Consider the following 11,849-nt stretch of genomic DNA (forward strand, 5'->3'; position numbering starts at 1 on the left):
ATATGAGCCTTGGGGGACTCCAACAGATAGAGGGAGGGAGGGATGAGGAGGTAGTGTGGGAATGGGAAACGCTGAATGTGTGGTCAGAAAGGTATGAGGCAATCCAAGACAGGGCAAGGTTTTTGATGCCAAGTGAAGAAAGAATTTGTAGCAGTAGGCAGTGGTCGACTGTCGAAGGCAGAGGACAGGTCGAGTAGGCAGATATACACACACATATATACATACTAGCTATTGAACCCATTCTACGCCCGGGTGGCAAGCATTTTTATTGGCATATGGTCATATTGGCATATGGTCTTGGTCATATGGTCTCCCATCCTGGTATGCATGGCCCCCTCATCCCTACTCTAGTATGCATGGCCCCCTCATCCCTATTCTGGTATGTATGGTCCCTCCCCTAACCCCCCTAATCCTGGTATGCATGGCACCCCATTCCTCATCCTGGTATGCATGGTCCCCTCACCCCCCAATCCTGGTATGCATGGTACCCCCTCATCCATATCCTGGTATTCATGGTCCCTCACCCCCCGATCCTGGAATCACCCCTCAATCCTGGTATACATGGCACCCCTTACGTCCCAATTCTGGTATGCATGGTCCCCTCATCCACCAATCCTGGTATGCATGCCATTTTCTTGAAGACACTGGTTTTTCCGTGGGGTCTCGCCGTGAGGTCAGGAGAGTGGGATTGTGCCACAGAAATCGTTGCCTGCGCAGTCATCGCTTTCTGGTGCCATTTTCTTGAAGACACTGCAGTGTGTATTCCACAAAATGGCACCGTAAAGTGCGTACTGGGCATGTGCTGATGCCGGCGAGACAGACACCTGCGCAGTCCTCGCTTTGCGGTGCCATTTTCTGGAAGACACACTGCAGTGTCTTCCACAATATGGCGCCAGAAAGCGCGGACTGGGCATGCGCAGAATCCGGCACCACAACCCGCCCTCGCCTGACATCCCAGCAAGACCTCGCGGCAACACTGGATCGGTAAGGTGTTGTGACGGAGATGGCGGTATGCGTTTAGTGCTTACGTATACCACGATCTCCTGTGCCACTTTCCTCATCCATGGGTGCGTTACTCTGTCCAGACAGTGCAGGTGCGTCGCGCTTGTGCAGTCTATAAAGGCTTCGGACAGAGTTACGCTCCCAGCGTTATGATATAGAATATATCACTATTCACTTTTGCAGTGACTTTGAAGGGACTCTTTATTGTAACCCCCTAAAAGTCACCCCAGTTTAAAGAATGGAGGCGTCAAAGTATACAAGAAATTTGCTACTCCTTGAGGTGCGTTAAATTAATTAATGCAAAATGCAATAAAAAAAAATTAAAAATTCCATTAAGTCAAATACCATTCAGCCAAATTGTTTCAGCACCAAATTTTAGCCTGCACAATTAAACTCTTAATGACAGGAGCTTTTTTCGGTTTTGCATTTTCGTTTTTCACTCCCATTCTTCCCAGAGCCATAACTTTTTCATTTTTCCGTCAATATGGCCATGTGAGGGCTTATTTTTTGCAGGACAAGTTGTACTTTTGAACGACACCACTGGTTTTACCATGGAGTTTACTTGAAAATGGGAAAAAAATTCCAAGTGCAGTGAAATTGCAAAAAAAGTGCAATCCGACACTTTTTGTTTGGCTTTTTTGCTAGGTTCACTAAAGGCTAAAACTGACCTGCCATTATGATTCTCCAGGTCATTACGAGTTCATAGACAAAACATGTCTAGGGTCTCTCATCCAAGTGGTCAAAAAAATTCCAAAGTTTGCTAAAAACTAAAACTAAAAAATAAAAAAAATTGAGCCATATTCTGAGACCCATAGTGTCTCCATTTTTCTCACTATGCAGTTTGGCGATCAGGTTACTCCTTTTTTTATTGATAGATCGGGTGATTCTGAATGCGGCGATACCAAATATGTGTAGGTTTGATTTTCTTTTATTGTTTTATTTTGATTGGGGCAAAAGGGGGGTGATTTAAACTTTTGTTTTATTTTTGAAATTTTTAAACACTTTTTTACTTTTGGCATGCTTCAATAGCCTCCATAGGAGGCTCGAAGCATCCCATACTTGATCGGCTCTGCTACATATAGGCGATGCTCAGATCTCCTATATGTAGCAGATTTACAGCATTGCTATGAGCGCCGACCACAGGGTGGCGCTCATAGCAATCTGCCATCAACAAGCAGAGGTCTCGAGGAGACCTCTCTGGTTCTCATGGCAATGCATAGCTGACGCCCGATCACATGACGGGGTCGGTGATGCACTCATTTCTGGCCGCGCGCCAGAACCTCTAGCTAAATGACCACTGTCAGAGTTTGACAGTGGGATTAAACTAGTTAATAGGTGCAGGCGGATCGCGATTCCGCTCGCGCCTATTGCGGGCACATGTAAGCTGTTGTAAACAGCTGACATGTCGTGGCTTTGTGGTGAGCTTACCGCCGGAGCCCACCTCAAAGCAGGGGATACTGACCACTGACGTACTATCCCGTCAGTGATCGGTAAAGGGTTAATTATGCAATTTCTCTCAAACGCAGCATTGCCCTATATAAAGCAGGCACTAATGTTTTATAGTTATATACAGTTTGTGTCCTTATTTGTATGCTCTTAAAGGGATAATCCCATCTTTAATGTCCTGTTCCAATATGTACTAGGTGTAATAATAATATTAGTAAATAGCTCCAGTTAGAAATGTAGTATAGCTTTATTCGTAATGCCTCTTTCCTCATGTTCAGTCATTACAGGACTTTAGGTATTCCATGGGTAATACCACTAGCAGATAAGTTATTACCACACAAAGTGAGGTGTCAGACATGAAAAATGGGGCTGTCAGGAAGGTTAATACTGATTACCATGAGACAGGGTTAAGAAACATGGAACGGTAATGTGCAGTACATACCAATGGTTGGCTGGGACGGGCGCTCCATCTCAGAAGGCGGAGGATTTTGCACATTTTGGCCTGTATAGTAATTAAAGGAAATATTGATCAGTCCGGGTGGTAAAATCATGTATGTAACATGTAGGTGTGCGATATATTAACGTATGGATACATTTTCTTTTCAGTGCTCATTCTTAGAGCGATTCTCAGCTTGTGTCTTCAGAATTACCCTACAGGTGTTTCGGTTGGGTACAGACAGTGACAGAGGTACAGTGGGGCAATCATACTGAAAGTGGGGAGTGTGGATCCAACACATTTTGTGGGCAGCATACTGTGCATATTGTGGATGTGTGAGGGGGTAGCTGTTTGGCATCATAGCTTGTGGGTCTGGGGGGAACCTCTAGGGAATCATACTGTGTGTATGGGGAGGACTGTGGGGGTACCATGAAATGTGTAGGGTGAACAGTGGAGTCATCACACACTGTATGGTGGCAGTGTTGGCCATTATACTGTGTGTGGGAGGGAGCTTTGGGGCACGGGACGTTATAAAAATTATTATATGGCTTTGATTGGCTACTCTACAAAGAACACGTTACAATAAGCTCTATTAACAGTGCCAGTTGATCAGCATACTTAATTCTGATCAAGGGTAAGCAATAAAACTGAATATAGTAACACTGCGTAATACTTTTACTAATATTCTTAAATTCAGTTTAGCCGTGCACAACCGTCACAGTCTCTCATGTGAGCCCTTGAGAAAATAGCCAAACCCTAATCTCAGCTCTCGGTTAAAGAGAATAGGGCAGTAGGTTTTTGCTATGTAATCTGAGGCCAGCAGGAGATAAAGACTGAAACACAGAATTCAGGGATGTCTCACTTGTCAACGTGCGTGCTGCTGTTCACTAACTGTGAAGGATTTATCACAAAGATTAACATTGCCGGACTATACTAGTTCAGCAACGCCCCCTCCTGTGATAAGCAGCTCACTGTCCATGGAGAGCGTGGTGTGGGCAGGGGCAGCTTTCTCAGCTCTGCTTCATTCTGAGTCTCAAGGCTGAGCCAGAACTGCTGCACCCAGAAATCTAAGTGATACATGGTGGGATTCAGCTTCTCTCTGCCTGCATTACACTGCTCTCAGATGAGTGTTAAAAGCTGCTTGCAGAGTCCCCTAAAGATTTTATTGGCGGTGTCAAACCATTATATGTTCCTTTTATAAAAATACAGTATTAAAAATATGGAAGAAAATATAAAGTCACATGTTTGATCATACCTCTTACGTATTCACGTGCTTGTAGTACCCTGCAGATTAAAAAAAAAACATTACATGCATGTAAAATATTAATTACAATACTAAAATTTACAAACAAAACTGTAATTTTATAGAGTAAAACACTAGTACTGAAATTTACATTAAAGGGAAACTGTGAAGTGAAAAAAATGCAATTAACCTTCAGATATGGGGCTAATCTGCATGTTAATAGTGCTCTGAACTGTCTGGTGCTGGCACCTAGAACCCCACTACCAGGAGAAAATGAAACGTATGCCTCCCGGTAGCAACTGGATTTCACTCACCACTGACTAAGAAAAGATAAGGAATAAAGTTAATTTCCTCCCAGCAGAGGGGTCTAAATGTCGGCACCAGGCAGGGTCAGAACACATGGAAAATTTTACCTCTAGAACTTTAGGCTATATGAGAAAAGAGGACAGCCCATTGCTAATAGGTTCCAAGGAAGAGACAGTAAAAGCATCAAAGGGGTTCCCTATAAAGGGATGTTCATGTACAGATCCAAGAAAACATTTCAACAGAACTGTTCATGCATTTAATTTTCCTTCTTTTTATTGGAATAATTGTAGAGATTCAGACTTAAGGCAGCAAAACCACGAAGGAACACAAACTAGAAGTAAAGAGACACACTTACCCCAGGATATGTGCTAAAGCTTTACACATCCAAGGTATTGTCTCAAGCAGCTTCTAAACCAAAGTGGCAGCGAGGGTAGATATAGCTTACTTAGACAATGTAGCCCTTCATAAGCCAAGAGCACAATCTCGGACAGCAGTATTTAATGAGCCCATGCTGAAAGTGCATCAATAGCTCCGACCATTGGCACCCCTGTCACATGATCGTGGGACGCTGATGGGTTTTGCATGACAACCCGGGGTCTTCTGGAGAACCCTATGGTTGTCATTACCGATCTGTTATGTCTGCTGCCCAGTGTTTGGCGTTCATAGCAGATGAGCATTTCTGCTACATATGGCACGAGTGATTAAACTAGTATCAACTAAGCAAAAAAAACAAAATCATACACATTTTGTATCTCCGGAATCAAAAACGCCCAATCAAAAAATAAAAAGAATTAATCTCATCGGTAAATGGAGTAATGGGGAAAAAAAACCAAAAGATTTATGTTTCTTTGGTTGCTGAAACAATGCAATAAAATACAACGACAGGCAATCAAAACATATCTACCACAAAATGGAATCAAGACAAGCTTGGCACGCAAAAAAAAAAAACAGTCACCCAGTCTCAGATGATGAAATAAAGGCTGGAGTCACACTTACCATGTAAAAAAAAAAAAAAAAAAATTTCATAGTCGAGAATCGCACAAATGTTCCCTGACCAGTGATCCATATGTCATCTGTGTGCAATGCGAGGATGCGATTTCCTCACATCTAGTAACAGTGTGATATCAGTATGCAATGCGATTTTAACATGAGCTCTTACATACAGAAGTTCTCTTTATGTAAAGGCTCATGTTAATATTGCCTTATAAAACACAACTGTAAACATCCTTTTAATACCAAATCTTCAAAATAGATACTGATAGATATAGATTAAACAGTATACAATACAATGTACAGTACTGTATATAACAAAATAGGATACAATAGACATATACATGTAGAATACGTGTCCAAAATTGTAGGCTGGTGGCCCACAAGTGGCTTATGTACGGTAGAGCAGGGACCCATCAGGGGGAGGTCACCTTGCCATGGTTGATGGGCTTACATGAATTGGCCAATTTGTGCACTAAGAACCTTCATTTTCATCTTACTGTAAGGTTTAAATTTTTTTTTTGAGGATTATCCAAATTTAATGGTTTTAATGTGTTTTTGTTTTCACATGGCCTAGATTCATGCACATGTGCTGTTGTATTCTTTTTGTCTAGATATACCGTATATATAGATATATAGGCTTATACGCGAGTCAATGTTTTCCCAGTTTTTTGTGGCAAAATTATGGGCCTCGGAGATAAATATATAATTTTTTTCATAGAGATAGATAGCAGAATAGCCGATAATTCGTTTGTCAGCTTCTGTAAAATCATTGCAGAAGCCAACAGGATAGGAGACATGGTTTACATACAGTAAACCCATGCAGAACAGTTAGATTTATAGAGGTCAGTGACTAATAGTGTTAGTAGTATGTGTGTGTAAAATTTGGGACCTGTATGTTTTTACTAAAAGAATGTATTCACGGGAAAAACTGTTGTGGCCTCCCACGCAATTCTCTGCCCCAGAGAAGGAAAGCCAGTGACAGAGGGCAGGTATTAATAGCCTAGAAAGGGACCAAGGTTATTGGCACTCCCCTGGCTAAAAAAAGTCTGCCGCCAGCCACCCTAGAAAAGGCACATCTGTAAGATGCGCCAATTCCGGCACTTAGCCTCTCTCTTTCCACTGCCCTGTAGCGGTGGCATATGGGGTAATGAGGGGTTAATGTCACCTTGCTATTAGTAAGGTAACATTACAAACCTTAGGATTACTAAGCCAGGCTTAAATGGTTAATTTAACACAAACAGGCAGAATGAAGCATTTTAATAAAATAAAACACTGTTTTCCATATTAATTCTTCTGCTAATTAAAACGATGCCCTCGATCTCCTGTAACAAATAAAAAACCGAGATCGCAGGTCAGGCTGGGAGGCTGCGCAGCATCAGTGACATCAGCGCGAGTCACTGATGCTTCGCAGACTCACAGCCTGACCCGCGATGAACTCAGCAGCATGGGAAAATGAACTGTCACTTTCCAGCACTCATGCGTTAACTTGGGTCAGGCTGGGAGGCTGCTTCTCATTCATTCTTCAATGGTTTACAGCCGGGCGGAATCATTAGCACCACTCCCGGTTGTAAGCTAATTATCCCCCAGATATGGATTACACCATGGGACTGTTCGCCCGACAGGTATGGTATATTGTTAGTTTATTTTTTACAGGAGATTAAACAGCATAGTTTGGATTAGCAGAAGAATAAAGATGGCAAAACTGTGTGTTCTTTCATTTCATTAAATACTTAACTCTGCATGTGTCACAAATATGTATATATCTTTATATTTCATAAAGACAGATAGCAGAATAGCCGATAATTCATTTGTCGGCTTCTGTAAAATCTTTGCAGAAGCCGACAGGATAGGAGACATGGTTTACATACAGTAAACCCAGGCAGAAAAGATAGATTTATAGATGTCAGTGACTAATACTGTTGGTAGTATGTGTGTGTAAAATTTGGGACCTGTATTTACTAAAAGAATGTATTCACAGAAAAAACTGGTGTGGGCTCCCGCTCAAATTTTCTGCGCCAGAGAGGGGAAAGCCAGTGACTGAGGGCAGATATTAATAGCCTAGAAAGGGACCATGGTTATTGGCTCCCCTAGCTAAAAAAAAAAAAGTCTGCAAGTCTGCCCCAGCCACCCCAGAAAAGGCACATCTGTAAGATGTGCCAATTCCAGCACTTAGGCTAGTTTCACACTAGCATTTCTGCCGTCTGCGCACGGCCGCCGATAAGCCCCGCCACCTGCCACACCCCCTCCTGACATCACCGCCTATTATCGCACATGGCCGCATGCGATCTGCGCACCCCATCTTTAATATAGGGTGCGCAGACCATGCGCTAGTAGGATTTTTGAGTGCACTGCACACTTTTGTAGGTGCGCCGGTGTGCGCCAAAAGCATGTTGCATTTTGGCGCGCTCGGCGCACCTTCAAAAGGGCTGTCATTCCACAGCAGGAGGTATAAAAAAAAATGGCAGGGGACCGCCTGTCTGACTAGTCCATAGTGTGTTCTTGGTCCCCATCGGCTACTAAAAGCCACAGCCTTTCAGAGTAAAATAGATGGCTGAGTTCATACAGCCAGCGCCTGATATACGCTGACAACGGTTTAGGCAGAATGCATGAATTATCAGGTTCCAGTTAATAGGAAAAAGCATGTCACCAAATAAGAATAAGAGCATATATCTGATATAGCTAACAGAGCACCTGGCTTAGTCCTAGAATGGTCCAGTTGTGCAAAACAATATACACACACACACACACACGTGGTCAAAATTGTTGGTACCACTCTTTTAGTGACATAAACACCCAATGGCCACAGAAATAACTTGAATCTGACAAAAGTAATAAAACAAAAATCTATGAAACTGAACAAATGAAAGTCAGACATTGCTTTTCAACCATGGTTTAACAGACTTTTTTTAAAAACAAACTCACCAAATAAGGCTGGACAGAAATGATGATACCCTTAACTTAATATTTTGTTGCACAACCATTAATCATTAGGGGTACCAACAATTTTGACCACGTGTGTATGTCGCTAGAAAATTCAAATGCTCTTTCAGGGTTGAGTACCCTACATCATACTAATGAAGCAAGAAGCTTTTTTTGCATGTACCTAATCACTTATTTGATAAGATTCACCTATACATTTCAAGAGGGTCAACAAAAATCGACCTAATACAGACAGACACGACAAGTATTGCATACGGATCGGCTGCAAACTTCTAAACTTTTCTTTCTAGTATACATATGAAATACAAAGCACGTTAATATCAAGTTTTACTGCAAGCTTAACTTGAATTCAAAGGTTATATAAATTGTTCATCATTTATTTCTATTACTGAATGCTGTCAAATTTACTTACAATTCCGATTTGCCAATGCGCACATCCATTGCCTCATCCAGCCATCTAACTCTGTAGAAACATAGAAATCAAGGTCTCTTTTAGTGTCAAAAAGTAAAAACAAAAATAGTTTTAACCCCTTTATCCCCAAGGGTGGTTTGCACGTTCATGCCTGGGGCCAATTTTTACAATTCTGACCACTGTCCCTTTATGAGGTAATAACTGAAATGCTTCCATGGATGCCACTGATTCTGACATGGTTTTCTCATGACATATTGTACTTCATGCTAGTGGTAAAATTTCATTGATATAACTTGTGTTTGTTTGTGAAAAAATGGAAGTTTGGTGACAATTTGTAAAATTTCACAATTTTCCAACTTTGAATTTTTATGCCCTTAAATCACAGAGATACGGCACACACAAAACTCAATAAGCAACATTTTCCACATATCTACTTTACATCAGCACAATTTTGGAACCACAATTTTTTTTTGTTAGGAAGTTATAAGGGTTAAAACTTGACCAGTGATTTCTCATTTTTGCAACACCATTTTATTTTTACGGACCACATCACATTTGAAGTCACTTTGAGGGGTCTATATGATAGAAGATACCCAAAAGTGACACCATTCAAACTTTTTTTGATTGTTTAAATAAAAATATGAATATTTAACTTTTTTTCACAAAAAAATTACTTCAGGTCCAATTTTTTTACTTTACCAAGGGTAACAGGAGAAATTAGACTGCAAAGTTGTTGTGCAATTTGTCATGAGTACGCTGATACCTTATAAGTGGGGGGAACCACTGTTTCGGCGCATGGCAGAGCTCAGAAGGGAAGGAGCGCCGTTTGACTTTTTCAATGTAAAATTGGCTGGAATTCAGATCGGACGCCATGTCACTTTTGGAGAGCCCCTGATGTGCCTAAACAGTGGAAACCCCCCCCACAAGTGACCCCATTTTGGAAACTAGACCCCCCCAAAGAACTTATCTAGATACAGTGGGGCAAAAAAGTATTTAGTCAGTCAGCAATAGTGCAAGTTCCACCACTTAAAAAGATGAGAGGCGTCTGTAATTTACATCATAGGTAGACCTCAACTATGGGAGACAAACTGAGAAAAAAAAATCCAGAAAATCACATTGTCTGTTTTTTTTTCATTTTATTTGCATATTATGGTGGAAAATAAGTATTTGGTCAGAAACAAGCAAACAAGATTTCTGGCTCTCACAGACCTGTAACTTCTTCTTTAAGAGTCTCCTCTTTCCTCCACTCATAACCTGTAGTAATGGCACCTGTTTAAACTTGTTATCAGTATAAAAAGACACCTGTGCACACCCTCAAACAGTCTGACTCCAAACTCCACTATGGTGAAGACCAAAGAGCTGTCAAAGGACACCAGAAACAAAATTGTAGCCCTGCACCAGGCTGGGAAGACTGAATCTGCAATAGCCAACCAGCTTGGAGTGAAGAAATCAACTGTGGGAGCAATAATTAGAAAATGGAAGACATACAAGACCACTGATAATCTCCCTCGATCTGGTGCTCCACGCAAAATCCCACCCCGTGGGGTCAGAATGATCACAAGAACGGTGAGCAAAAATCCCAGAACCACGCGGGGGGACCTAGTGAATGAACTGCAGAGAGCTGGGACCAATGTAACAAGGCCTACCATAAGTAACACACTACGCCACCATGGACTCAGATCCTGCAGTGCCAGACGTGTCCCACTGCTTAAGCCTGTACATGTCCGGGCCCATCTGAAGTTTGCTAGAGAGCATTTGGATGATCCAGAGGAGTTTTGGGAGAATGTCCTATGGTCTGATGAAACCAAACTGGAACTGTTTGGTAGAAACACAACTTGTCGTGTTTGGAGGAAAAAGAATACTGAGTTGCATCCATCAAACACCATACCTACTGTAAAACATGGTGGTGGAAACATCATGCTTTGGGGCTGTTTCTCTGCAAAGGGGCCAGGACGACTGATACGGGTACATGAAAGAATGAATGGGGCCATGTATCGTGAGATTTTGAGTGCAAACCTCCTTCCATCAGCAAGGGCATTGAAGATGAAACGTGGTTGGGTCTTTCAACATGACAATGATCCAAAGCACACCGCCAGGGCAACGAAGGAGTGGCTTCGTAAGAAGCATTTCAAGGTCCTGGAGTGGCCTAGCCAGTCTCCAGATCTCAACCCTATAGAAAACCTTTGGAGTGAGTTGAAAGTCCGTGTTGCCAAGCGAAAAGCCAAAAACATCACTGCTCTAGAGGAGATCTGCATGGAGGAATGGGCCAACATACCAACAACAGTGTGTGGCAACCTTGTGAAGACTTACAGAAAACGTTTGACCTCTGTCATTGCCAACAAAGGATATATCGCAAAGTATTGAGATGAAATTTTGTTTCTGACCAAATACTTATTTTCCACCATAATATACAAATAAAATGAAAAAAAAACAGACAATGTGATTTTCTGGATTTTTTTTTCTCAGTTTGTCTCCCATAGTTGAGGTCTACCTATGCTGTAAATTACAGACGCCTCTCATCTTTTTAAGTGGTGGAACTTGCACTATTGCTGACTGACTAAATACTTTTTTGCCCCACTGTATATGGTGAGAACTTTGAACCCACAAGGGCTTCACAGAAGTTTATAATGTACAGCCGTACAATTATAAAATCATATTTTTTCCACAAAAATGATCTTTTCACCACCAATTTTTATTTTCCCAAGGGTAATGTCATGATCCAGGCATGGATCTGACAGACTAAATGAACAAAGTGAACTGTGCTCAAAGATACCTGTGGAGCGGGCAGCAACCGAGTAGATGCGTACTTCAGAGCCGCAGGACCTGAAGCACGTGATTGCTAAAGGCGTGGCCTAAACTCCACAGAGCTAGGAGCTGCAAGAGAATTCCTAGCAGAGTAACTGCAAGACAAAGTTACCAAGGGGCACAGACAGGGAGGATAGTCAGGACGTAGCCAATGAGTCACACATAGAGATAGCTGTAAGTTACAAGAGGGGCGAGCAGAGAGTAGTCAGGTCACAGGCAATGAGTCATACACAGATAATAACACAGTAGAAAATCAACAGGCAAAC

This window comes from Dendrobates tinctorius, unplaced genomic scaffold (assembly GCF_039654945.1).
Source record: "Dendrobates tinctorius isolate UK_male_01 unplaced genomic scaffold, ASM3965494v1 ptg000019l, whole genome shotgun sequence".
NCBI lineage: Eukaryota > Metazoa > Chordata > Amphibia > Anura > Dendrobatidae > Dendrobates > Dendrobates tinctorius.